Source organism: Lampris incognitus, chromosome 7 (genome assembly GCF_029633865.1).
Source record: "Lampris incognitus isolate fLamInc1 chromosome 7, fLamInc1.hap2, whole genome shotgun sequence".
Lineage (NCBI taxonomy): Eukaryota > Metazoa > Chordata > Actinopteri > Lampriformes > Lampridae > Lampris > Lampris incognitus.
In genome coordinates this window covers 31,112,794-31,140,184 of record NC_079217.1, presented here as the reverse complement: position 1 = coordinate 31,140,184, position 27,391 = coordinate 31,112,794, and the positions used below count along the sequence as shown (strand labels likewise).

The 27,391-nt window shown below is 49.2% G+C and overlaps 1 long non-coding RNA gene across 1 annotated transcript; it reads left to right on the top strand.

The window, feature by feature from the left end:
• Positions 1 to 89: 89 nt before the first annotated feature.
• Positions 90 to 27,391, top strand: LOC130116180 (uncharacterized). The gene is made up of 3 exons (XR_008810545.1): positions 90 to 185; positions 16,767 to 16,911; positions 27,073 to 27,391. It is a non-coding gene; the product is annotated as an uncharacterized LOC130116180 (long non-coding RNA).

Here is a 27,391-nt window from a genome sequence, read left to right as displayed (position 1 = left end):
TTATTTCCCCAAGTTTTATTGTCTGTAATCCATTGCTTTGGTGTGGAAATGTGTTTTGATCGCTCTGGGCTTCTGTATATTTTCTGCGGGGGAGAGCGAGCGTTGCTCGCGGTTCGTTCATTACACTTTGGACTGGAAGCCAGCCACATCGCGTCCGCTTCATTTCTTTTCATCTCCTCTTGCAGGTAAAAATAACGGCGGTAAAATGTTTAATGTACATATGTTTTCTATGTTACAAGAAACACGCTGTTTGTAAAATATCCGTGTCAAGTTTAAGTTCAGCAAGTGAACTGAGTTCAGCAAAACATGAAAGTGTTAGCCTGGTCACGTAGCTTGGGTCACGCAGACGGGATGACAGAGACGTGAAAACAATGAATACAGATTAATCCCCCATCTGTATTCATTGTTTATTGTATTTAAAAAGTTAAGATCCATGTCAACGTGTGACAGTATGCCGTTTGTTTAAAGGTGAACATGCATGCATGTTATGTTATGTATGCTCATTCATTACACTTTAGACATCATTAATTAGCCTGTTTATCTATCAAATGTCATAATGCATCATAGCCAACTTGTTTTGCTCAAGTTTTGTAGAGTTGCGTAATGAGACTTCAGTGCTATTTCAGTCTTCAGCCATAGCCGTTAGTCATTGTAATGCATATTATAGGCAAGTATGGGCGTTATAGATGCAATGGATGCTTCTAGGGCGTTATAGATGCTTATTGGGCATATATATTTCCATACCAGCTGAATTTAATGATGCTGTTGTCATATTTGGCAACACAGTCGTGTGTAAACAGACTGTGCAATAGCGGACTGAGCAAGCAGCCCTGAAGTGTGCCTCAGAACTAATGTGGATGAGTATGTTTTACCTATTCTCCCAATCTTGGACCTACCTGTCAGGAAATCAAATAGCCAATTACAGATAGAGTTGCCCAGAACAAGACCTCTGACTTTCAACACCAGTTTGGATGGGACAATTTTATTAAAAGCAGAGCTGTAATTAATAAACAACATTCTGACATAGGTGTTTTATTTTCAAGGTGTATTAAAGCAGTATGCAGAGCAAATGAGATAATGTCATCTACAGATCTATTGGAACAGTAGGCAAATTCTAATGAGTCAAAGGTAGCAAGGATGTTACATTTTATATATGGTATTACCAATCTCTCCAGGCACGTCATAATAACAGAGGTCAAAGCAACAGGTTGTTAATCATTAAGGCAAGAGACAGGTGTTTCCTTAGGTATGGACGCAATGGTGGTTTTCTTAAAACACAGTGGAACCACACGGAATGACAGGTTAAAAATCTGAGATAGCTGAGTGTAAAATGCATTGAGAGCACAGGAAGGGATGCTGTCTGGGCCAGCAGCTTTACAAGCCTTAACTCTTAAAAAGTTTTATACATATTAGCCCAAATGATTGCTGTTCACTGTCTATTATTCTGAAGTGTCTGTCACTAATGGTTGCTTGGCTACATACATGCTGTCATGATGTGTAGGCTTACATTATTTTTTTTTTGGTTTGGTATGGTAGGACGGGTTGGCCAACATTGGTTTTTCACATAGTTTTGCACCCCAGCCCGTTTTCACCATATTCGATGGAAGTGCACACACAGCATGTGTGATAATGCAGTTTGAAAGGAGGACTTATTTAGAAATTAGCTGCTTTTTTTTTGTTTTTTTTGGTGATAACTTTTAATTCTCCTCGTGCTGTTTACTCATTGCATTGCTTAGGCTGCAGTAGCATCTTGAGTTTTGTTTCTGAGCTGGAGTTGTCACTGATAACTTTTGCCATACTATTGACGAGGACACAGTAAGTTAGGCTGATAGTGTTACGGTTTGTGGAAGACCCCAAGCGCACGACACCAGACAGAGATGGGGTTAACCGAAAACTGGCGTACTTTATTCCTTACGCGTACAAATAGTCAAACATAGGAAGGCAATGAGCGACAAGGAAAAAACGGAAAGTCCAAGGGGAAAAACTCGCGGGTAATCCAAACGGGAACACGGCAGGATACTTCCACGGGGAAACTTTGCAAGGGAAAAACATGAACCAAGGGCTGGGGTGAGTTCGTAGAGAAATGGACCGTGGGAGGAGAGTAGCCGCTACTGCAGGGAGGTTACAACACGAACTGACAACGGGCACGTGGGAGGCCACCAAACTTAAGCCCAGCCCTGATGACTAAGCCCGGCCCTGACGAGCCGATTAGCTGCCGGCGCGGGGTGGGCGGGCCACGGCGCGGGGTGAGCGAGCCATAACAGTACCCCCCCCTCCACGGCAGCCACCAGGCGAACTCAGTGAGCAGCCCAGGGTCCAGGATGAGCTGGCGGGAGACCCAGCTACGTTCCTCCGGACCGTAGCCCTCCCAGTCCACCAAATACTGGAACCCCCGTCCTCGGCGCCAGACGACCAGCAGCCGGCGAACCTTCCACTGGGGGTGCCCATCCACGATCTCAGGGGGAGGCGGAGCCGGGGCCGGAGGCATCAGAGGACTGTGGGAGACAGGCTTAACCCGAGACACATGAAACGCGGGATGGGTCTTCAAGGAAGCCAGAAGCTTAAGACTCACCGCCGCGGGGCTGAGAACCTTCCTGATCTCAAAGGGCCCGACAAACCGGGAGTTCAGCTTCTTTGTGGTGGACTGAAGTGGGAGATCCTTCGAGGACAGCCACACCCTTTGGCCTGGTTGGTACGTAGGTGCTGGGGACCGGCGTCGGTTGGCTCCCCGACTGGCGCGCTCAGCTGCCTGGAGCAGAGCAGCTCTGGTCACCTCCCAGACGCGACGACACCGGTTCAGATGGGCCTGCACGGAGGGAACCGCCACTTCCGACTCCTGCGCAGCAAAGAGAGGCGGCTGGTAGCCCAGGGACACCTCAAAAGGTGAGAGGCTGGTGGCAGAGCTGATCAGGGAGTTGATGGCATACTCAACCCAGGGGAGGAACCGGCTCCAGGAGCTGGGCTTCTTGGCGGCCACGCACCGGAGGGCAGACTCAACGCTCTGGTTCATCCTCTCTGTCTGTCCGTTAGTCTGTGGGTGATAGCCAGAGGAGAGACTAACAGAGGCACCCAACCCCTTACAAAAGGCCCGCCATACCTGGGAGATGAACTGGGGCCCTCGGTCCGAGACGACGTCCAGGGGAAGGCTGTGGAGACGGAACACGTGGCTCGTCAGGAGGTCCGCCATCTCAGAAGCCGATGGGAGTCTGGGGAGGGCCACCAGGTGCACTCCCTTACTGAAGCGGTCCACCACTGTCAGGATCACAGTGTTACCCGAGAGGGGAAGCAGTCCGGAGACAAAATCCGACGCCACATGGGACCAGGGCCGGCTTGGAGTTGGGAGGGGCTGCAGCAGACCCGCGGGTGCCTGGTGAGAGGCCTTGCTGCGAGCACAGACGGAGCAGGCCCTTACGAAGTCCCTGACGTCGTTCCTCATGGTGGGCCACCAGAAACGCCGAGCCAGAAAGGTGAAGGTGCGGTGGACACCCGGGTGGCAAGCAAACTGACTGGCATGGCCCCACTGGAGAACCCGGGGCCGGACTGCGTCCAGGACGAATAGGCGGCGTGGAGGGACGTGGCTCGGGGCGGGATGGGAGCGCAACGCCTGCCTGACCACGGTCTCGATGCCCAAGGTAACCACGCCAACCACCCTGGCCTCAGGAAGGATGGGAGTCGGCTCCTCTGTAGCTGGCTCCCTCCTCGGGTGTTGTCGGGACAGGGAGTCTGCCTTCGTGTTGCAGGACCCGGGGCGATAAGTCAGCGTGAAGTCAAACCGACTGAGGAAGCTGGCCCACCGTGCCTGCCGACCATTGAGGCGCTTGGTTGCCCGGATGAACGTCAAGATTTTATGATCCGTCCAGATGGTGAACGGCTGTTCCGCCCCCTCCAGCCAATGGCGCCACTCCTCCAGAGCAGCCACCACTGCCAGCACCTCCCGGTTCCCGACATCGTATAGTTCTCCTCGGCGGGGAGGAACCGGCGAGAGAAGAAGGCGCGTGGGTGGACCTTCTGGTCAGACGCTGACCGCTGGGAGAGGACAGCCCCCAACCCGGTGTCCGAAGCGTCCACCTCTACGATGAACTGCCTCTTGGGGTCGGGGTGGAGCAGGACTAGGGCGCTGGTGAACCTCTCCTTGAGGGACTGGAACGCAGAGCGGGCAGCCGGGGACCAGATGAACGGCTGGGAGGGGGAGGTCAGCCTGGTGAGAGGTTCTGCCACGCAGCTGTAGTTCCGGATGAACCTCCGATAGAAGTTCACAAACCCGAGGAAGCTCTGTAATTCTTTCCATGATATGGGATCGGGCCAGTCCACCACAGCCTGGATCTTGCGGGGGTCGGCCTGGGTCTGTCCCCTCTCAACGACGAAGCCCAGGTAGTCAACGGAAGGGGAATGGAACCGGCACTTCTCTGCCTTGACGAAGAGCCGGTTCCGGAGGAGACGTTCGAGTACCCGGCGGACATGCTGGACATGTTCCTCGAAGGTCCTGGAGAAGATGAGGATGTCATCGAGGTACACCACCACAAACTCGTCGAGCATGTCGCGGAGAATGTCATTCATGAGAGCCTGGAATACCGCCGGGGCGTTGGTGAGGCCGAACGGCATGACCAGGTACTCATAATGACCCCGGGGCGTCTTAAAGGCTGTCTTCCACTCATCCCCCTTCCGGATCCGGACCAGATGAAAGGCACACCGGAGGGCCAGCTTAGTGAAGACTGTAGCCTGGGTGAGGGGCTCAAGGGTGGAACTCATGAGAGGAAGGGGGTACTTCTTTTTGACGGTTATCTCATTGAGTTGGTGATAGTCAATGCAGGGTTGGAGGCTCCCGTCCTTCTTCTTCACGAAAAAGAAACCAGCTGCCACCTGGGAGGACGAGGGCCGAATGAGCCCCGCTGCCAAGGACTCGGAGATGTACTCGTCCATCGCAGCTTTCTCGGGGATGGTCAGACTGTACAGACGACTGCTGGGAAGGGGTGCCCCAGAGTGGAGGTCGATAGCACAGTCATAAGGCCGATGAGGAGGAAGAGATTGGGCCCGGGTCTTGCTGAAAACCTCACCTAACTCATGGTACTCAGGGGGAACAGAGGCGAGGTCGGGAGGTGGGGTACTAGGGGCACGTCGGGGGGGATGGGGCGGGAGCAGCCTGGAGATATTGGGCATGACAGGAGGAGCTCCACTCCATGATGGTACCGGAGGCCCAGGCGATGTGTGGCTCATGCTGCACGAACAAGGGGTGCCCTAGGATCACAGGGACTAACGGGGACTGGATGATGTAGAACCGAAGTCTCTCCACATGGTTACCTGCTATGGTGAGAGAGACAGGGTGGGTGCGTTGGGTGACGCTGGCCAGGCAGCGCTCGTCCAGCGCGAAGGCCTCCATGGGCTTCTCCAGCGTCTCTGGCGGGATGTTAGCCTGGGCAGCAAACTCCGAGTCCAGGAAACACTCATCAGCCCCTGAGTCGAGAAGTGCACCCACCGTGAGCCGCTGGTCAGCCCAGGCCAGGGTAACGCTAACTAGGTGGTTCTGTGGGGCAGGACAGCTTGAACAGGAAAGTCGGCTCACTAGGATCTCCCGGGGCCCCAGTGAGCCTGGTCTTGTGGCCGAGTGGGGCAGCCGCTGATCAGATGTCCCTTCTGGCCACAGTAGAGGCATTGACCCGCCTTGAACCGGGCCTCCCGTGTCGCCGGACTAAGGCGCATGCGCCCCAGCTGCATAGGTTCCTCCCCCGTCGTGGTCTGGGGCGCGGGGGGAGAAACGGCAACAGGGAAAGTGGGGCGAACAGGAGTAGGGATCCTGTTAGGAGTGCTGGACGACTGGGGAATGGACAGGGATCCACGCAGGGCTCACTCGCGCCTCCTCTCCCGGAGGCATCCGTCGATGCGGATGGCGAGCTTGATCAGGTCCTTGAGGGAGGTGGGCTCCTCCCGGGTGGCTAGCTGGTCCTTGACAGCCTCGCTGAGACCTCTCCGGAAGGTGACCCGAAGTGACCGGTCGTTCCAGCCGCTCTCAGCTGCGGCCAGCCTGAACTCCACCAAGTAGTCTGTGACACTGCCACTGCCCTGCTGGATACTGCTCAGCCAAGCACCAGGGTCCTGGCCACCGACTGGATGGTGGAAAACCTTCCGTAGTTCCGCCTCAAAGGCCTCGTAGGTGAGGCAGAAACTGGCCTTCATGGACCAGGAAGCAGTGGCCCACTGAGCTGCTCGGCCTGTGAGCAGGTTGGTCACGTAAGCGACCCGGGCAGCATCAGACGTGAACATGCTGGGTTGGTGCAGGAAGACCAGCTCACACTGCATGATGAACGTGGCACAGGTCTCAAAGTCGCCATCAAACGGTCATGGGCTGGAGAGGCAGGGTTTCCAGGGAACTGGGTTGAGCCCCACAGGGTTAACCGGGGCAGCGGGCCCAGGGGGCGGGTTACCCACAACTCCAGGGGCAGGCTGGCCCGGCGGCTGGATGGTGAGAGCCGCCGTGATGGTTTGCAACTGCTGCAGGATCTCTGCTTGTTGGCTTGCCAACGCCACCTGCTGGCTTGTTAGGTTACCCATACAGGCCTGGAGGGGCGGGACCCGAGTCTGAAGATCTCTCACCGCGGCGGAGGCCGCCTCTAGCTGCTGGGTGTGGGAGTTAGTCAGTTGGATCTGTTCGATGAGAGCCGCTCGAAGCGGGCTGGCCGGTACGCTCTTTGTGTCGGCTGGGGTTGTCATGGTCAGTTCGTACTGTTACGGTTTGTGGAAGACCCCAAGTGCACGACACCAGACAGAGATGGGGTTAGCCGAAAACTGGTGTACTTTATTCCTTACGCATACAAATAGTCAAACATAGGAAGGCAATGAGCGACAAGGAAAAAACGGAAAGTCCAAGGGGAAAAACTCGCGTGTAATCCAAACGGGAACACGGCAGGATACTTCCACGGGGAAACTTTGCAAGGGAAAAACATGAACCAAGGGCTGGGGTGAGTTCATAGAGAAAAGGACCGTGGTAGGAGAGTAGCCGCTACTGCGGGGAGGTTACAACACGAACTGACAATGGGCACGTGGGAGGCCACCAAACTTAAGCCCAGCCCTGATGACTAAGCCCGGCCCTGACAAGCCGATTGGCTGCCGGCGCGGGGTGGGCGGGCCACGGCGCGGGATGAGCGAGCCATAACAGATAGTTTGCTTTTTTATTTTTAATGAGGGAAGGGTGGATAGAAATACCAACGGCTGATGGAAGAACTAGATCTGATGTGGAAGGTGAAATCTACAGTAGTCTTACTGGTAACAGGAGCACTAGGGGCTGTGACCGCCAAACTGCCTTCTTTGTGATGTACATATGGATGTTCTTCTTTTCATTCTAGACAGTCTCATGCTGCTGGACTTCAGGTGGAACATTGTGATGAGTTTCCGTGTCCTGTTATCTGTGGCCTTTATCTCCTGCTTTGGCCAGCTTATTATTGCTGCTGGGTATCCAATGACTGGTAGGGCATATGTGTTGATGGCTTGGATCTCACTCTTCCCATTGAGCTGGCTCCTCAGGACTTGCCTCACTCTGTGGAGGTATTTGGCTGTAGCTGACCTCCTTGCTGCATCCTCGTGGTTTCCATTTGCCTGTGGAATACCGAGGTACTTGTAACTGTCCTGTATGTCTGTTATCCTTCCATCTGGTAATTCAACCCCTACAGTGCTCACCACCTTTACACTTTTTGCCACCATTCAATGTCATTGCTGTAGATCCTGGTGAGGTGGATCAGCGAGTCAATGTCTCGCTCATTCCTGGCATACAGCTTGATATCATCCATGTATAGGAGGTAGTTGATGGTAACTCCACTTCCTCTTCTAAATTTATTTCTGATTTCTCCCAATTTGGTGGCCAATTGCTCCCTATTCTAATTCAAACACCCACCAACTGCATCTCTCCGGCCAGCAGTCTCGAAGGAGACGCCTTGCCACTTCCATTACAAGGTTAATCCAGGCCAAACCACTGCTTTTTCCAACACACACACAGATGCATTCATGTGACGAACACAAGCCGACTCCGCCCCCCTCCCGAAGACAGCGTTGCCAATGATTGCTGCTTCATTGAGTCCAGCCATAGTTGGATCTGACGAGACCGAGGCGCGAACCCCGGTCCCCAGTGAGCAACTGCATCGACACAAAGCCGATGCTTAGACCGCTACACCACCATGGACCCAGTAACTCCACTTCCGAACCTGTATCCATATCCACTGTTTGTGAGGATCTGACCAAGGGGGTTCAGGCCTATGCAGAACAGCAACGGGGACAGTGCATCTCCTTGATATAAGCCACATTTGATGGTTACCTGTGTGATTGTCTTTGAGTTGGCCTCTTGTTGTTTTCCACTGCTGCATTGAGTTCTTGATGAAGGCTATTATCATACTGCTGGCTTTATGTAGTGTCAAGCCCTCCAGTAACCAGGTGAGGGGCATTGAATCCTAGGCTTTCTTGTAGTCAATCCATGCCATGTTCAGATTGGTCTGTCTGGTCTTAAAGTCTTGAGTGACTGCTCCATCAACGAGTAGCTGATGCCTTGACCTTCTGGTGTTGTTCCCATTTCTTTTCTGAGTTTCACTCAATATATTGACTCATGCGCCCATTCAGCTTAGCTGCTATGATGCCTGACAGGAACTTCAAGTTCAAATTTGACTTGCATTTTTTATAGCACTTTTCTAGCTGCAACAGCCATTCAAAGCACTGAATTAAATAAGAAAGAAATTAAATAAAACTTGTTCACCTTTGTCACCCTTCAATGTTTGTCTTCCATGTTGTGGAGAGCTGGTAGTTTTAAGGTGTCATACCCTTGTGGGGATCCTTCATGATGAGTATTGTTCTCCCCTGTGTAAGCCAGTCACAGTGAGACCCTGATGTTAGCAGCTGGTTCATCTGTGTTGCCAGGCATTCATGGATTGCCATTAGCTTTTTCAACCAGTAGATGTGAATCATGTCAAGTAGAGGTGCAGTCCAGCTCTTGATGTTTGAGACTCATCGTTACATGTCAGCCACTGAGATGATAACTGATTCTTGTTCTCGGATATTGCTGTGGTCTGCCCCCAGGGGAAAAAGAGAAAAAATATCTATCTCTCTCTCTCTCTCTCTCTCTCTCTCTCTCTCTCTCTCTCTCTCTCTCTCTCTCTCTCTCTCTCTCTCTCTCTCTCTCTCTCTCTCTCTCTCTCTCTCTCTCTCTCTCTATATATATATATATATATATATCCATCCATCCATTATCTTAACCGCTTATTCTGCTCCCAGGGTCATGGGGATGCTGTAGCCTGTTCCAGGAGTCATTGGGCGGCAGGCAGGGAGACACCCTGGACAGGCAACCAGGCCATCACAGGGCCCATATATATATATGTATATGTATATGTATATGTATATATATATATATATATAATACACACACGCACGCGCGCGCGCACACACACACACACACACACACACACACACACACACACAAAATTGATTCCACCATGTTTGTTTTCCAACATCAGGGTCACTATGAAATTGAGCACCTATGTTGGCAAAGTATGTTTGTCACACAAATTTGCTGTCAAAGTTCACCAAGCTTAAACTTTGGTATGAAACAAAGACAAAAAAAAAGTCTTTGCAGATGGATGTGAATATATTTTCCTGCTCTCCCCATGCATTTGAATTGAAGTCATTATGACACGAAAGTGTAGTGTGACCATCGCTAAATTAACCTGATCTCTTCAAAATGTCCTTTACTTTAATTGTGGCAACCTCGGTCCCAGGACCACTGCTGGACACAGCTTTACAGTAGCTTCTTACGGGGCCATGGAATACGATTTCTAAAGAGTAACAAAACACAAAGTAAAAAGGGAAGGAAAACTTTTGTTTCAAAGTGCTGTAAAATTTGAAAATTTTGCTTGATTTTAGTCTGACATTTTACAGTCCTTTCTTTTCCAATCTGTACGGGGGAAAAAATCTTTCCCATAGAGCTGTTACTTACAGTTCCAAGTTTGGCCGCTGAGCCCATACCAGTGATATGGCTGTTTCTGGGGACTGGTTGAATCCCTGATGACATCTCTACTCACTTGTCACTTGAGACAGAAAAAAAAAAAGTGTTAGTGCAACTACTGTTGTGGAAGTGAACGGCTAATCCGATTTGTGTGTGTGTTGGGGGGGGGGTGTCCTGACCCTGGTTTACACAAGTGCAAGTCAGTTCGCTGCCACCAAGCTAAAATTATTGTGGGTACACTAGAACTTTTGCCCACTCCCACTCCCTCTTCTCTCATGACTAACCTGGTAAGGGTAGAAGATTTTTTTTTCCTTTTTAGTCCTTAACATCTTGGCTTCAGTGATCTCAGGGTAGAAAGCCTTGGGTCCCCAAGAAGAATTCAAGGTTAAAAAAAATAGTCATGTCAAAAAAGAGCTAAAACGAAGAACTTGACAACAAATCCAACAAAATGTATCATTTCTCATCATTTCTCAGATATCATGTTGGAGAAATTTCCATTAGGTCCTTTGTTTATTGATTAATTTAAAATTATGTGACATATGTAATGTAAAAACATGAGACACTCAGTGTGACCCTTCCAAAACTCAGGGTGGGACTGGACTTTAAACAGAAGTTATTTTTGGGGCCCTCGAGAGTGGAAGAAAAAAAAAAGTAGTTCGGGAACTAATGCCCTGAAGGAGAAGACTAGATCATTCTTAGCAGAGGTTTTGATTGGAAGCCCAGCATGAGTGAGGTACTAAACATCATCTGTCACTCAATTTTCTGATAAAGCCACTCTCCATTTCAGACCCTCTTTCCCCATTTTAAGTTGACCTCACTTCAATCCTCTCCTCTCCCCTTCCTGGACTCTCAATCATCCACAAGAGGAACAGTACCTGGGGAGCTTATCTAACTCTGCACACATTCTGGAATTTCCTTCTACTTAAAAAGGGGACATCCCTTCAGCCTACTCACACCATTCCCCATCTTCCTGACTACCTCCAACAGAATGATACTGCCATGACACTCAAGTTCTCTGTCAGTCACCATAGAGGAGGAAGACACAGAGGAGGAGGATGATACCCTTGTTTTAGGGTGACAACTTGGAAATTCAGTAAATGGAAATTGTGACTATGACTTCAACCATTTTAATTGATCAAATTCCATGGAAAGTTTTTGAGTTCTCTCCTCTCTTCCTCGCTATGCAAGGTGGGTTGTGGTTTATTATGAGTGATAGTGCATGCCTCATGTTGACTATGACACTTAAAGGATTGAGAGTCTAGTTTGCTCAAAGCTCTCAGGGGACAGGGGTACTTTGCGAGTGGGTCTGCAGACATGGGAAAAATAAGAATGGCACATGTTTTCCAGTCTATAATCAACTAAAATCGAGTTGGCAGTTGTCTAAAAAATAGTGAGGTGGGCTTTGAACCAAAAGGTGGATGATTTCAATCCACTGACATGCTGGAACAATCTAAGCAGGGAAATCAGTGAATATTGATCTCCATCAACAGCTATTGTTGATGGAGATCAATATTAATTCTTTAAGAACATCTTGGAAGCCATGGAAAAGGCTTCCCATTGGCTCTGGGTGGGGGTGGGGGGGTGACGCCTGGCGTAATGCGCTACCTGGACACAAGTCAGGGCTTGGTCACCCCCGGTTGGGTCACTCTGGTGAGGGTGTCTGATGTTAAGACCCAAAAAACCTGATGACCCCGGATTCATTACTGACGACGTATGTGTTCAGGTTGCACCACATGGTGTATCAAAGAACTGCCTTTAAAGGGAAACAGCATCCATATTAAAAAGTATTGATATTACTCCATTCACATTTGTATCATCCATCCATCCATCCATTACCTGATGCTGGAGCCTATCCCAGCAGTCATCAGGCGGCAGGCGGGGAGACACCCTGGACAGGCCGCCAGACAGGGCTGACACGCGCACACATTCATACCTAGGGACAATTTAGTATGGCCAATTCACCTGACCTACATGTCTTTGGACTGTGGAAGGAAACCGGAGCACCCGGAGGAAACCCACGCAGACACGGGGAGAACATGCAAACTCCACACAGAGGAGAACCCGGGATGACCCCCAAGGTTGGACTACCGCGGGGCTTGAACCCAGGACCTTCTTGCTGTGAGGCGACCGCGCTAACCACTGCGCCACCGTGCCACCCCCTGCAAGGACATTTATAGGTAAATTAGTGTTTCCATTGTCACACGTGCTGTCGCGGTAAGTTCACGATGGTGTCCGCCTTTGACGGGAGGGGTACCACCCCATCTTTGGTGACTCGATGTCCGAGGAAGTCGATGGCTGTCAGCCCAAACCGGCACTAAGCTGGATTGACGATCATCCCGTGCTGGCTGAGCCGCTCGAAAAGAGTCCGGAGGTGGGACAGGTGTTCCGCTTTGGAGGTGCTGGTGACGAGGATGTTGTCTAGATAGACAAAAACAAAAGGCAGGTCCTGTAATACCGAATCCATGAGGTGCTGGAATGTCTGCGCAGTGTTCTTGAGGCCGAACAGCATGCACAGGAACTCGAACAGTCCAAATGGGTTGATCACCACCGTTTTGTGGACATCCAGTGGTTGGACAGGCACCTGATTGTATACTCAGATGAGGTCCACATTGGAAAAGATGACTTTTCCAGCCAAGTGGGCGGAAAAGTCCTGGATGTGAGGGACTGGGTAGTGGTCCGGTGTCTTTGTATTATGGAGTCGGCGGTAATCACTGCATGGGTGCCACCCACCTCCAGGCTTCGGGACGATGTGGAGGGGTGAAACCCATGGACTGCTGGAGCGGCGAATGATGCCAAGACACTCCATATTCTTGAACTCCTCCCTGGCAGCGGTGAGCTTGACCAGGTCGAGGCGCTGAGCTCGAGCATAGACTGGTGGGCCAGTGGTGATGATGTGGTGCTCTACTCCGTGCTTGGCATTGGTAGATGAGATGGTGGGCTGTGTGAGGACCAGAAACTCAGCGAGAAGCCGGAGAAAATCGTCTGCTGCAGAGAACATGGTAGACAGACTGATGGAGTCCGCTCCGCTGCGAGTACACACATACGAGCACAAAGTGACAGCATCGATCCAGCAGTGGTTTTTGACATCCACCAGTAGCCCATAGGCGCATAGGAAATCCACACCAAGGAGGGGGACGGCCACTTTTGCCGTGACAAAGTCCCAACCAAACTGATGTCCTCCAAAACACAGCTCCACATACCTAGTGCCATAAGTGTGGATGGGGCTACCGTTAGTGGCTTCCATGGGGGAGCATATCGACAGGACAGGATGTCTACTCTCAATGCGGACTGCACGTGCACTCAGGGGAGACTCACATCACACCATTCACACACACAGAAGAAGAGAAAGAAGAAGACATCATTCAGAGAGAGAGAGAGAGAAAGACATGTGAGAGAAGAGAACAGTTTGCAATAGTCAATCTATATGCTATAATCTCGTCAGCAGAAGAGTGCTTGGTAAATTCATTGAGACAGAAACTGACCCGCCATGCAGTACAGGTTGTGAAGCACTCAACTTAAAGGCAACTAATTTTAGGCCAAGGCAAAAAGATGAGTTTTAAGTTTGGATTTAAAGTACTCAACCAACTCTGATTGTCTGATGGCAGCAGGCAGGTTGTTCTACAAGAACGGGGCTAAATAAAGTGACTAGTTGTCCAGTAACACAGACATTTTCTTTATTGAAAGAAGGGGGGGGTGTAAGGGGAAAGAGAACATCGCTAAATCTTTTCAGGTTTGGGTCTTCTAATCCAACATCTCCAGGCTTAAACTACGGCAGGTGCTGCTGAGAGCAAATAGGTCATGGTTACAGAGAACACTAGCCAACGGTGAATGTGAATAAACGCAGGGACTTCTAGACAGGCTATTCCTCAGGGCCATCATCCATCACCAGTTACTGTTACCCAGATACCCGCTGCTCCTCCTCCTTCTCTCTCTCACTCTTATTTAGAATATATTCCAAATAATGATATGTAAAAAATCAAAGAAATTGACCAGACCCTCATTTGCCAATGTAGAGTACAATAAGTTGCTAAATTAATGTATTTTATAATTCTGTTAATTAAAGATGCCAAAATTTGACTAATCCTAGAATTCCAAAGTCAGGGATTAGATAAACATATGGCAAGCAAGGATGAGAAAGAGGAAAAGCGTGGTTGGACGCATGTGCTTTCTAATTAATCCTTTACTCCTGCCTTTTCCACATTGGGTCAGAGTTCTAATTAATTAAAGAATGCATAGAAGAAAACGGTGCACTAATCTCCAAAGCTGTCCTCCTTAAAATGTGCCTCTTAATTCCAGTTTCATGTTCTCTGAACATGAGTCTAAACGACTGATAATTCTCTCTTGGCCAGCACCTATATCTCCCTCCTAATCTCTGTCTATTCATCTTTCCTCCCCCTCCCTTCTGCTCATCATTGCTCTCTCACTCTCACTCCTGCTATTTCTCATTTTATTTGCTGCCATGCTTTCTCTCCTTGGCATCTCTTTAAGGTGTGATCTATATTCAATGACAGTTTAATGAGTGTTTTCTTATTTTGGGGGATTGCGTGTCATTAATAACCCCCCCCCAAAAAAAAAAAGAAAAAAAGAAAAAAAAAGATGAATAATACATCTGATGGTGAGACATCCCCAGCTACACAAGCCACTGTGCTGGAAACAAGGGGGGTGGGGTGGGGTAGTGTGTGTGTGTGTGTGTGTGTGTGTGTGTGTGTGTGTGTGTGTGTGTTTGGGGGTGGATGGGGGAGACAAGTTGTTTTGTTTTTTGTTTATAGTTATGAACAGCCTGCTGATCTTGAAGGGCAGCGAAAGGTAGGATAGAGATGGAAAGAGAGTGAAGCATATTGAAGCATAACTACTGTAATTCTTCACCCTATTTAAGTTGCTTTAACAGGCAACACTCTTAGCTTGTGTGATGTCACTTCATAGCCGAGCAAGCCTCCACCCCACCCCCTCCCGCACTATCTGGTCACCCTCCCGTCAGCAACATACCCATACCCCCATCCTAATTGGCTCAGCTCCCTTTCAGCTACCCAGCCAATCCTATTGTTCAGGTATACAGTGTGTCACTATGGAGGCAGCGATCACTCAGACATGAATCCCAGAACAAAAGGCTGATAGACTAGCTGTCTCTCAACCAGGCTCTGCGAAACCAAACAACCAAACATATTTCTGCCAACAATAGCCACATTGAACTTTTAAGCCTCCCAACCCCCCCCCCCCCCCACACACACACACACGCACCACCACCACCACCACCCCCTCTCCCCCAAGTCAGTGCCCGGGAGCCTCTTCTTTTGCAAAAAGGTAATGTATTCCATCTTTGCAGCTCCCTTCATTTGAATGCCATATCCCATGCCAGCAGCTGTGAGAGAGAGCCCTGCTGTCTTGTGTGTTTAAGCTCATCCTGTGTGATGTTTACATAGGAAGACCACATGGAGTGCCACTGAATGCCAGTCAACCTGCAGAGACAGCGCAGGGCAAATCAGATATAGGGAAACAGAGATATGGGGTGTGGGACTTCACCCAAGACTATACAGGCAAGGAACACAGTATGTATGGTTCAGCCGAGGTACTGGCAGCTAGTGTTACCCTGAGTACCACAGTGGCCCAGGCTGGGTCATTTTCCTGCCAGCGTGTAATGAGCCCCAGTGACGGCAAACTCCTTGTCCCTGCCCCCTCGTGCCCCTAGCCTTTCTCCATTAATAAGCTTCTGAATACATCACTGTCCAACCCCCCCTTCACCCTTTATCGTCTATCGTCCCCCCCCCCCATTTGCTAACCCCTTGTGCCCACTCTCCCCCTTTGCCTGGCCTTGTCACACAACTCGCTTTAATGAGCCCACAAAGCACCTCACATCCTCAGACGATCTCCGTCTCCTCATTGAGAGTGTTTGATTGCTAGACATTCTGCCTCCCCCATCCCTTTTCTCAAGGCTGTGGTATACAAATATCTCCGACATGTGTTGTCCCTGCTATGGATACTGCCTAGAGCTGTGGCTGAGTCTGTGCGAGACTGAAAAGATGGGCTGAGGCTCCAAGTGACACTCTCCAGCTGTTTGCTGTAGATAGATTTTTTTTTCTTTATTCCTCACCACCACTAATTCCAACACAGTGGCGAGAAAATATGAGCACAATTGATCTCATATGTATACCCCATTAGTCCATTCTTAATTTGGTTCCCATTCAAACATAATAACCAAATCACCACAGGTATGGAAATGAAAACTTCAAAAATTAATGAAAAAAAAAATCAGCCTCATGTCCTGGAAAGTTGACATTTTCAGAACACATACGCAAATAACAGGAAACTAATTCACTGCATCCTGCAGATCGAAAGTACAGTGATCTTTAGATATATTTTTTCATGAAGTGGAAAACTAACTCTAGTAACTCTCACATTTTGGGTTAAATTACAAACAATATTGGAATACACTGCAGCATGCGATTATGATTATCATTATTATTATTCATGTTATAAATTAAATGACACTCTCTGGCCAAACACACACATCTTCTGAGTCTCTCTGCCTATGTTGCAATGCTCTCGTGTAGGTTTTATGAATTATTCTAAAAACAAGAAGTATTTTGTACTTTTGGTGGGGGTGCAGGTCATTCATCTAGAACGTATGAGGCCCTGAGAAGAGAGCATTTGTTCTCAAGTCAGCGAAGCTGTTACAAACAGATTGCTTTTCTGAAGCGCCTGACCTCAAGAGCCAATGTTAATAGTCAAAATATTTTCTACCATGCATCAGGATCCCACTTTATTTCTCATTCACTTCGACTCATTCCCTTCACAGAATGCCTACTCCAGCAAAGTTATCAGTCGGCTCGGGAAAAATAAATCAAGGGGTGACACTATTCCGGACTGTAGTGTTGTTTGTGAATCTGTTGTCTGCAGTGCCTGCAAATCCCCAACTGTGATTGCCATGATCCTCAAAAGTGGTGAGTTCTAGAGTTGTTTTTCATTGTGGACCTATCTTTCCAAGTCTCCCTTCCTCTTTCTCTGTTTCTGTGTATTTCTTTCCCCCTTTCTGTCTGTAAGATTGCCCACTATATATATATATATATATATATATATATATATATATATATATATATATAGAGTAGTGCGCTGGACTGATGATGGCTATGTGCTGGGAAAGTGCAAGGGATTATGGGACTGTTACGTTCATGTTCAGATCATTGTTTTATTACTGTTGTGTTCATGTTTTGATTATTGTTTTGTTGTTTGGATGTTTGACTCGGACTGGATAAATGACCACTTCATGGACTGACTGACTGTAGGACCATGAATAATACTTGTATGTTCAATAATGAGATAGTTACGGGAAGCCATTAATCGGCAACCATTGAGGAGGGACAGAAACATGGAACACCCTGGGTCATGCAGTGCATGGGATACAGGAGATGCAATTCAAACTGAATATTTGCCTCTTGCCTCTCCTTTCACGTCAGTTCTGTTTGGTTCTGATATTCTGTTAAAATTAAACAGCATTCCCAGGGTCGTGTGATGTATGGGACAAGGGAGTTGCGATTGAAAGAGATCTCTATCTCTCATTCTCCACACATACTGGTCACATTGGTGTTAGAAGTGGGATGAGTGAAAAAATGGAGAGGGAGATCCAGAGACTGGAGCGAGACATTGAGCAGACCCTTTGGTGCTTGGAAAACTTAGCGTGGCAAAAGACAGAGCCCGCCAGAAGTGGAAGTTTTCCAGTCCAACCTGATTGCTCCAGTTCACTGTGGCTCCACCATCACCTGGAGGCCCAGAGGACCAGCACTGGGGTGTGAATGCTTCTCGCCTCCATCAATCATCCCCCAGGAGGACCAGCGGTGGGGAGCCAACAGCACCCGCCGCTACCGATTGTCCCCTGGAGGCCAGGGGGACCAGCACCAAGAAACACATGCTGACTGCCACTGCTGATTGCCCCATAGTGAGCAGCAGCGATACAGTACCTGGAACACCAGCCAAGCTACCAAAGTACAGTGGGACGACACCATACCTTTGTGTGCCATACCTCTTGCAAAAGCAATTGGCGGCATGGCATAACAGATGGAGTAACGAGGAGACTCATCCACCTGGCTCTGGCATTGGAGGGAAAGGCCTTACAGGTGCTCCTTGATCTAGCCCCAGCAGAGCAGTGGGACCTCCAAACACTGACCGTGGCACTGCAGAGGCGATTCGGGCAACAACCCTTCACCGACCAAAGCAGGGAACAGCTAGCCAGCCACCACCGCCAAGAGGGAGAGAGTTTGGGTGCCTTTGCTGCAGACATTCAGCTACATGCCCAGCATATTTTTTTTTCTTATGAATGTATTTCTAGTTTTTCCCCTTATTCCACCCGATTAACCCAATGGCATATGGCCGGAAGTCTTGTCGAATAACTCCCCTGGCTCACGTTTCCACAGGAAGGAGATAGTCGTAACACCAGCTTCCTTCAAACTCGTGCCTGTTGCTCTCACTACTTTACGTGCTGAAGCCTCACATGGATTGCATTACCCTCAGGCCACGAAAGAGACATAGGGAGAATGCTTTCGGTTGCTTGGCTGCAGGCGCCCTGATGGGCCAGAGGGGTCGCTGGAGAATGACGAGTCCCCGAACACTACACCGATCTACGCCCGCTATCCCTTGGGTAAGGGTGGCCAATGAATGCCTTACCCCGTGGACGCTCTGGCCGTGACCGGTTACGGCGAGTCTGGGATACGAACCTCCCAGCCACATGATGAGTGGATTGCAAGAACGGCGGTTTATTCCGCTCGGCCATCAGAGCAGCCATGCCCAGAATAGTTAACCATAGTTCGTTGCAGCCATTAACGAGGAGCTGGCCCTGCATGCTTTCCTGTGGGGGCTCACACCAGAATGTCTGTGCCAACATGTTAGTCTCACCATGCCCCAATCCCTCAGCGGGTTTCTCAGTGAAGCTGAACGGGCCGAGGTAGTACTGTCCATGCAACCTCCCCAGCAGAAGACCCCTGCCCTCCAACCACATGTCGGGGGGGGGGGCATGAGGAGGAGGAAGCAGATGTGGTCTACCAGGTCTGGCTTTCACCACTGCAGTCTCAGTGACGGCCTTCAACATCAGGCGACGTCCACCCCAGCCGATTGGCGGCTGCTACCGGTGTGACGAGCCTGGTCACATAGCCTGTGAATGACCTGCACCAGCACCAAAGGCCAAAGCCACCCAGCCAAAGGGAAATGATGGTGGAGTGGTCTAGTGAAGGGACCACCACTCCAGTCTCCAGCCCCCCTTCATGGCTGATACATGGTGGTGGGTCGCCTAGGTCACACCAAAGGGTTATATTTGGACTGCCAACTCGACAGTTGATCCCTGCAGGGCTGGGTAGACATGGGGTCTACCATTTCCCTGGTTTGGCCTGGTGTCCTCCCGGGCACCACTGGTCCATTCTCAGTAGCATGGTCCTCAACCAACACCCAACTGATGATGGTGACTGGGGAAAATGCTGGGATGAGAGGCAGGAAGTCACTGCGAGTCTGGGCCGGAGAACAAGAACTGGTGCAGCAGTTCTAGCTCGCCAACATCTGGGACCCTTGCATCATCAGCCTGGACCTGCTGACCCGCTTGGGGGGGGGGGGGGCTGTGTTAACGTGCCAGGGGCAACCACTACCCTCGGCATGAAGACTGTGGCGCTCCAGTCTGGTCGGAAGAGGGACAGACCCAAACACCAGCGAGCCAGTTGCCAAGCAGCCGCTGTCCAGCAGGCACATAGCCCATGTGCTTCATCACCCCACCCCAGCAACCCAGAACACCGTCCAGGCTGCCTGCCAGCACACCCACTACCAGCGGCCCTGCACTACCCCAACCTGCCTCAGCCCTGCCAGCTGAGCCTGCTGTCCTACCCTCCGCTGAGACGACTGAGTCCATACACAACTTGTGGCAACATAGCAGTAATGAACGGCCTTGACCCGCGGCAACACCATCAGTTGAAATGCCTCCTCAATGACTACATTGACATCTTTGCTGCTAGAGACGAGGACTGCAGGCAGACTGCGCTGGTTCAACATACCATTGAGACCAGCCCGGCCCAGCCCTTCCGTCTGCGGCCCCATCGGCTGGCCCTTGCTAAATGACAGGTGGTGGAGGACAAAATCAGTGAGATGGCTGCTGCCAGGGTGATTGAGCCCTCCAACAGTCTGTGGGTGGCTCCAGCTGTCTTGGTGAGGAAGAAAGATGGTGGCCGGTGGTTCGGTGTGGACTATTGAGGCCTTAATGTTGTCACCAAAAAAGACTACCTCAAATTGACGATGGCCTCGACCACATCACGGGGTCCAGCTGGTTCATCTCCCTCGACCTACGCAGTGGCTCAAAAGTAGTGCAAGATTTGCTTTTTATGTGCATTGTAATGCCCATTGTTTGAATTTAGTTCTTGTTGACACTGTAAAATCTGTGCCCGAGGCAGTTAACTTTTTTTCTCTTCTACAGAAGCTTTATAATTTTGTATCTGGCTCATATGTACATCTCAGGTGGCTTGCTGTTCAGAAAGAGCTCTATCCTCAGCAGCAGCCCAGGGAACTACAAAAACTGATACTAGGTGGGCATGCAGATACATGGCATGCCGCAATCTGAGGGACAGGCTTCCATCAGTTCTGAGACTGCTACAGGATATTGCACTTGAAAATAGTGGCAATAGATCAGTGGAGGCAAAGGGCCTTCTTTGTCAGATAGATTTACACTTCATAGGGCTTTTAGTTACCTTTTGTAAAGTACTAGGTGATGCCAAATGTCTTTCTGACATGCTCCAATCCAGCTCTCTTGACCTAGCAAGGGCTGTGGATCTAGTAGATGCCCTGAACGACACATTACAGGATTGCAGAAGTGAGGGTTACTTTGGGGACTTGTGGAAAGAGGTCAAACATATTGCAGATCACTGCAAAATAAGGGTTCAAACAGGGTGTAAGAGACAGCCTACCACAAGCTCAAGATTCCACAACTAATTTATGATGAGCACTGTAGGACAGAACAATATTGACCAAAGGGATGATGAGAGCTTCCAAAGGACTCTTATCAGGTGCTTGACTGTGTCACAGCTGAGCTGCAGAGGCGTTTTTCAAAGAATTGTGAGATAATGCAGGGGGTCCAGTCTCTCAACCCAGAGAGTACAACGTTCTTGAGTGAGGAGCCTCTGTTTGCCTGTGCTCAGACTTTTGAGTCAGATTTAGATTATGTCAAACATGAGGTTCATCAAACCAAGTGGCTTCTTGAAAGGAGAGAGAAAAGTGGAATGGACAGACTGTCTAACTCCCTGACTTTGTTGTGTTTCTAGAACCATACAAAGAGGTCTGTAAAGAGCTATTTCAACTTTGTAAGATGTCTGTTGTTACACCACTCAGCAGTGCTTCCTGCGAGAGAAGCTTCTCAGCTTTAAAACTGATTAAAACCCGACTTAGGACAACATTGGCTGATGACAAGTTAAGTCATCTCAGAATTCTCAGTGTTGAGTCAAGGAGGGCATGCTCCCTTAACATGGATGAGTTTGTGAAACATTTTGCCAGTTCTCACAAGAACCGCAGAATTCTGCCGTTTTAAATACCTATGAAAATTTGGAACTTTGACGGTCCCCTCTGGTCATAAAACCTGCACTCTGTAGTCCTACTAGCTAGTACACTCTAAAATGATGGCCTAGAAAAGTCACTATATAATATGTATGAACATAAACATGATACCAGCAAAGAAAAGTTGATAATATAATCTCAAACTAATATAAAATGTGTTTGGTCCATTATGCCTATGTCACAGTGTTAATTGGCTTTATATTTCATATTATTGGAAAGCCCGTTTGTCAACCTTTACAATGACGTCCAGCTTGTAAGGATCATGCATATGTGGAATGAGCAGCACAGCTGTTAATGTGGGTAGCACTCTGCCAATGCTTAGCAGTGTATTCTACTGTTGGTATCATTTTTTTTAATTAGTTTTAATCAGTAACAAGGATCAAACAAGGCATATTTCCAATCTTACACTTTATTCATTTAATACACCATCAGGAGCCTCAACAGCGGGTGGAAGATCCATAGGTTACCACAACAGCCTGGCACCTCCTCCTCATGCTGGTCACCAATCTGGTCACACATTGCTGTGGGATGGCATTCCATTCCTCAACCAGGATTTTTTGCAGGTCAGCCAGTGTGATTGTGTTGGTCCCAGTATGTTTAATTGGGTTAAGGTCTAGACTCTTGTGACTAGGTTGGTGACCAGCATGAGGAGGTGGTGCCAGGCTGTTGTGGCTGTGTATGGATCTTCCACTCAAAAATTATAATTGATTGCCTTGAAAAATATGGTCTAGGCTACAGAAATAATCTTGTGGGGCAAGAGCTTTATTCTCAGCAGCAGCCTAAAGATGAACTGATGATAGGTGGGCATTCAGATGCATGGCTCATTCCACATATGCATGATTCTTACAAGTTGGACATCATTATAAAGGTTAATAAACAGGTCTCTCAAAAACGATCATCAATGGCCTTGTAAAACATGGTCTGGACTCAGAAATAATCTTAAGGCTATGATGTGTGCACTGATATAAGGCACAATTTGTGTTTTATGTGCACTGTTATGGACATTGTTTGTTTTTGTTTTTTTTTTCTTGTCAATGCTGTAAAATCTTTTTTGCCTCCTGCAGAAGCTTTATAACTTGTACCTTTGTATAACTAATGGCAAAGAAAAAGTTTATTTCCAGTCCATTTCTGTTTAAATATTTTGTCCATGCATCTTGTGTTTTCAGTCAGACAGACAAAATTATTGTTGACTTAACAAGTTGGTCATACCTGGTATGCCAAAGCACTTTCATAAATAAACTGTAAAGTATCACACACAAATCAATTGTTATCTTATCTCATTGATGCCTGCGCTTTATTTTTTGAAAATATTTTGGATGTTCAAGACAGACCCAGATTGTGTATCCATGAAAACTGTGACCCTAGTCTCTCCAGTACAGTATGTGAGTACAGTACTGTGTGTGAGTGAGAGAGAGAGAGAAAAAAGAGAGGAAGAAATTGAGCTGCAGTTCCAAGGTGGAGACACTGGCTATCGATAGTTGTCTTCATGTGAATATGTGCTGAAACTGATGTACTGTTGCCATTCTTGGCCAGGTCTCTCTTGAAAAAGAGATTTTCATCTCAATGGGACTAACCTGGTTAAATAAAAGGTAAATGATAGCATGTTTCTTCATTCATACACCTCTAATCAGCAATAATGGCATTAATCCTTCTAAGACGCCAGGTTAGGGTTAGCCAACACATTAATTTTCTGTCATGATATCATGGACCCCCCTGAATAGCCTTGGCCACCCCTTGGCCACCCCAAGTAAAAAACTAGTTCTGCCACTGGGCATTGGAGTGCCACTACTACCAGCGGCAAGAGGATTGGGACCAGGTGACACCAATGGTGGTGGCCGTCCAGGCAGCCAATGGGGAGGGGTGGTCCCCATTGACCACGCAGCAGCAGGAGGCAGACTTGACCCTGGCTCTGGTGAGAGGCTGGCTGGAGAAAGGGTGGTGCCCCGAATGGACAGAGGTGTTAGTGCTGGGGCTCGAGTAAAGGCCTACCATTCGCAATGGGGCAAATTTTGAACTCCACAGGTGGCAAGCTCCAGGACAAGGGAGTGACCTCTTGCAGATAGACCCATGTGCTCCATCCCCAAGTTCTCCAGATGGTCCATGGCTCGGTGGGGGTGGGACACTATGGGAATGCCAAGACTCTCCACTGCATCTGGGGGTGGTTCTACTGGCCTGGCTGTCAACGAGACTTGGAGTTCCACGTACACTGCTGCGACTCCTGCACTGCCAAAAAGAGACCGATGCAGCGCTCCCACGCCCCACTGCATGACACGGTCACTGGCCAGAGGATCAGCAGCCAACTATGAGTGGCACCTGTGTACTGGTTGGCCTGTGATTAGGGGCAACCGGTCATGGTCTGTGATCTGGGCTCGCCATCTCCTGATTGGTGCTTTGGTTCACCTGTGCCCAGTCTCCTTGATGAGCTGGTGATGAGGTGCACCTGTGCTGGGGACTATTTGACTGGGTGCTTTGCAGACATATGGCATCTAGTCCTGGAAAAGCTTCACATTGATCTGCAGAAGTCTGTGTCTCCTGAACCCTCATCTGCCTCCTCTGTGTGGGAGAGGGTTTTGCTGTGTTTTTGTATTTTATGTTTATTTGAGTTAGCTTTATTGCCTGCCCTGTTTGGCAGTGCTATTTTTGTTTTTTTTTTGTAATTTTTCTGAAGCCAAGTACAGTGACTTCGTACTTTACAAATTGCCTCAGCCTCTTCTCTGCAATTGGATCCAAACCCGCTGCGTTACAGCAAGACTCGACCAGACATGGGCCCAGCAGAGTTACAGTTGTGCACCACCATTACAATCCAATGTGCAGCTCTGGGCAAACGGCAAGCTAAGCTGCATTTGCTGGAGGCAAGCGTCCACTCCATCTCCCGTTTTTTTGGAGCGTTCCACCCCACACTTCAGCAGTGAAAAGTGGCTCACTCCCAGCTGCAGCAGGTCCAGGCTCAACAGCAAAAGATGATGGCTGCCATCACCAGCCTTACCACCACTTTCCAGCAGCTACAGCCTACCCGAACAGCGCCACCTGTGTTAGCAATGCCCACCCCGACCAGTATGGACCCTTCAGAGGGGTTGGCGTACCGGAGACAACGTAGGTCGAGCCCGGTGTCTGGGGTGAATGGCCTCCAGTGAGGGGTTGTTCGGTTGGATAATCGGCAGCCTGCCTTCTGGTTTGCTGGCCCTGAACCCGCTAGCCGCCATCCTGCCTACCGCCCCGTAAACCACCGATCGAGGGGTGGTGCCGAGCCAGCTCCAGCCCCCCTATGCAGTGCTGGATCAGAGCGGCACCGTGAGAGCGGAGAGGCTGGTGAAAGAGATGTGACCAGGGACAGAATTTCGATTCCCAGGTCTTTGTGATGTCTGCCAGGGGCTGGGGGTGATGAGGATGACACTGCTCCATCCTCAAAGTGGTATGCTGGTGGAGCAGTTCAATCGTACCCTGAGCACTCAACTTGCCATCCTCATCAGTGGGACTGCCACCTGCCCTTGGTCCTGTAGTCCTACTGGACTGCTGCTCAGGAATCCAGCCAGTGCATGCCCACTGAGCATATGTTTGGGTGGGAATTCTGGACACTGGTGGACTTGGTGTTTGGGACCCCACCTGAGCCTTAGATTACCGGAGAAAAAGAGATGGAATACTTCCGGAGTCTGAGGGATTGCCTGCAAATGGTCCATGACTATACAGGCCAACTCGGGTACAGCAGAAGAGGGCCTATGAAACCTGGTGCCTTGGGCAGGCCTTCATGCGAGGGGACAAGGTATGGGTGTATTGTCCCATTTGCAAGAAGGGGATTTCCCCCAAGTTTCGCAGCCACTGGCAGGGGCCCAGAGTGGCCGTGGACTGGCTGTCTGAAGTGGTGTACTGGGAACGCATGCCCGGCCAGGGGCTCATGGTGGTGCTGCACCAGGACAGACTCTCCACCATACCACCCCCTTGCTCCACCTGTTGTTAGGGCCAGGGCTGACAGTAGCACCCCATGCGCCAATCAGTATGCTTCTCCTCCAGTTGAACTTCCTGTGAGCCCTGGGCGGCCTGTTCGCCAGCGACAGCCCCCTGGACATTTGAGGGGACTTTGTCTTGGGTGATGGAGTTGTCGAGGACAACCCCTCAGGTGGGAGCTATATAGCGACTGTGAAAGATGGTTGCTGGACTGATGATGGCTATGTGCTGGCAAGCACAAGGGATTATGGGACTGTTACGTTCATGTTCAGATCATTGTTTTATTAATGCTGTGTTTATGTTTTGATTATTGTTGTGTTGTTTTTGGATGTTTGACTCAGACTGGGTAGACAACAATTTTACAGACTGACTGACTGTAAAAAAATGTTCTTCACATTTCCTGTACTTTAAATAATATCATATAGGGACATCACCACAAGTATTAAACAAGGAAAATAAGTTAAATCCATGCTTGAACAATGTGAGTTTTCAGGGTTTCTTATGACGATTAATTATTTTCCACCACGTAGTCAGTTCATGTAAGCCTAACATTGACACACACTCCTCTCTTGAGCATCTCCCTGCTGGGGGAAAAAAACAGCACTGACCAGCATGATTTCCTGGTTTGGTGCTGGTTTAGCTGGCAGACCAGCAAGCTCTCATCTCTCAATGATGCTGGTCCATGGGGAGTCTGGGTAGCATAGTGGTCTACTCCACTGGCTACTAACACAGGGATCGCCAGTTCGAATCCCTGTGTTACTTCTGGCTTGGTCGGGCGCCCCTACAGACACAACTGGCCGTGTCTGAAGGTGGGAAGCCGGATGTGGGTATGTGTCCTTGTCGTTGCACTAGCGCCACCTCTGGTCGGCCGGTGCACCTGTTCGGGCAGAAGGGGGAACTGGGGGGGGTAGCATGATTCACCCACATGCTATGTCCCCCCGATGAAACTCTGCACTGTCAGGTGAAAAGAAGTGGGTGGCGACTCCACATGTATTGGAGGAGGCATGCAGAAGTCTGCAGCCCTCCCCAGATTGGCAGAGGGGGTAGAGCAGCGACCAGGACGGACTCGGGAGAGTGGTGTAATTGGACAGGTACAATTGGGGGGAAAAAGGGGGAAAAATGCTGGTCCACTAGCAGAGGAGAGGATAAAGTCCAGAGACAATCAGCAAATACACCCAGGAGGTGCAGAGGTCTTGCTAGATCTCCATAAGTCAGTTGAGAACCCAGAGCCAGAGGATATCACTGAGATGTTACATGATCGACAATGTAAATTAATTGTTTTAATAAGTATAGCCTGTACCTTTAGATTATAGTTGGATACGGCAGACGTGATTCTGACAACAAATAATGTATGTAAACTTTGAATTAGGCTTACACAATGTGGATAATGTAAGTTCTCAATGAACTCACCTGGTTAAATAAGTGTATAAAATGAGAATCTGCAAATAAATTAGACCAGATAATTTGAACCTTTTTAAGAATGTTGACAGTTAAGGAGATAACTAGACAACAACAATTCACATTAATAATAAATTGGAAGAGTAATTTGAATAACTAATTCCTCTCCCACTGCCATATTTTGTATGCAGATGTAGGATGCAAGACAGACCTAACCCACTTTCGTGAAAAAGCAAATCCTGGCCGAACCACTGCTTTTTCCGACACACACAGAGACGCATTCATGTGACGAACACAAGCCGACTCCGCCCCCTCCTGAAGACAGCGTTGCCAATTATTGCTGCTTCATCGAGTCTGGCCATAGTCGGATCTGATGAGACCGGGGCATGAACCCCGGTCCCCAGTGGGCAACTGCATTAACACAAAGCCGATGCTTAGACCGCTACACCACTGCGGACCCCTAGGTTTTTCAACTGTGTGAGCCTTATGCCACCTGTGGCTATTTGTCTG